A 1,688-nucleotide genomic window follows, 5' to 3' on the forward strand; every position below is an offset into this window, starting at 1 on the left:
CCAACACAAGACCAACACATGACCAACACAAGACCAACACATGACCAACACAAGACCAACACATGACCAACACATGACCAACACATGACCAACACATGACCAACACAAGACCAACACATGACCAACACAAGACCAACACATGACCAACACATGACCAACACAAGACCAACACAAGACCAACACAAGACCAACACAAGACCAACACAAGACCAACACATGACCAACACAAGACCAACGCATGACCAACGCATGACCAACGCATGACCAACACATGACCAACACATGACCAACACAAGACCAACGCATGACCAACGCATGACCAACGCATGACCAACACAAGACCAACACATGACCAACGCATGACCAACGCATGACCAACGCATGACCAACGCATGACCAACACATGACCAACACATGACCAACACAAGACCAACACAAGACCAACACATGACCAACTCATGACCAACTCATGACCAACTCATGACCAACACATGACCAACACATGACCAACACATGACCAACACAAGACCAACACATGACCAACGCATGACCAACTCATGACCAACACATGACCAACACATGACCAACACAAGACCAACGCATGACCAACGCATGACCAACGCATGACCAACGTATGACCAACGCATGACCAACGCATGACCAACGCATGACCAACACATGACCAACACAAGACCAACACATGACCAACACATGACCAACTCATGACCAACACATGACCAACTCATGACCAACACATGACCAACACAAGAGCAACGCATGACCAACGCATGACCAACGCATGACCAACGCATGACCAACACATGACCAACACATGACCAACACATGACCAACACATGACCAACACAAGAGCAACGCATGACCAACGCATGACCAACGCATGACCAACACATGACCAACGCATGACCAACGCATGACCAACTCATGACCAACACATGACCCTGAAGTGTCTGAGAGACCGTGATTAGACTCCTCCTGAAACTGCCTCATCGTCGCGGCATCCCCAATAAACCCGTCTCCAGCATGATGACTCTTAATTATTAAACTAAATTAACCATATAAACTAAATTACTGATCTAATTACTGATCTAAAGCCCACACTGTCACTGTATGATAATTTAAATGAGCTGATGACATCACCGTTTTCTCCAGAGCGGCTGAATCAAATTATGCTGCATTATTTTCCTGTTTAAAGGGGCTATATGCAATGTTTTCCCCAAAATAAACGTAACAATAGCCTTTTTATTTTACCATTTATGACTCAAACATCTCCTGATGAGCATACTGACACCTTGTCCGCTCACAGTGGGTGCACCTATAAGTCTGTATCCTATTTTTCATATTTTCTGGCGGGTTGTCTTTTCCCGCGCTGTCTGCGGATGTGACGTCACCACCACTGCGAGAGCGAGCAGAAAATGAGAGCAGTTCTGTTTTTTGGCCACAGGTGTCAGTCGCGAGTTTAAATTTCAGAAAAACGCATATAGCCCCTTTAACAATGTGAAGCTGCTTTGAAACAATCTGCATTGTTAAAAGCGCTATATAAATAAAGTTGACTTGACTTGACACCACGCACACACACTCTCTCTCTCTCACACACACACACACACACACACACTTGCCGCTGAACACAGAAGATGTGTTGAAGAACAAACCCCTTTGACTTTCATTGA

The sequence above is a fragment of the Gobio gobio genome, assembly GCF_949357685.1.
Source record: "Gobio gobio genome assembly, chromosome: 8".
Taxonomy (NCBI): Eukaryota; Metazoa; Chordata; class Actinopteri; order Cypriniformes; family Gobionidae; genus Gobio; species Gobio gobio.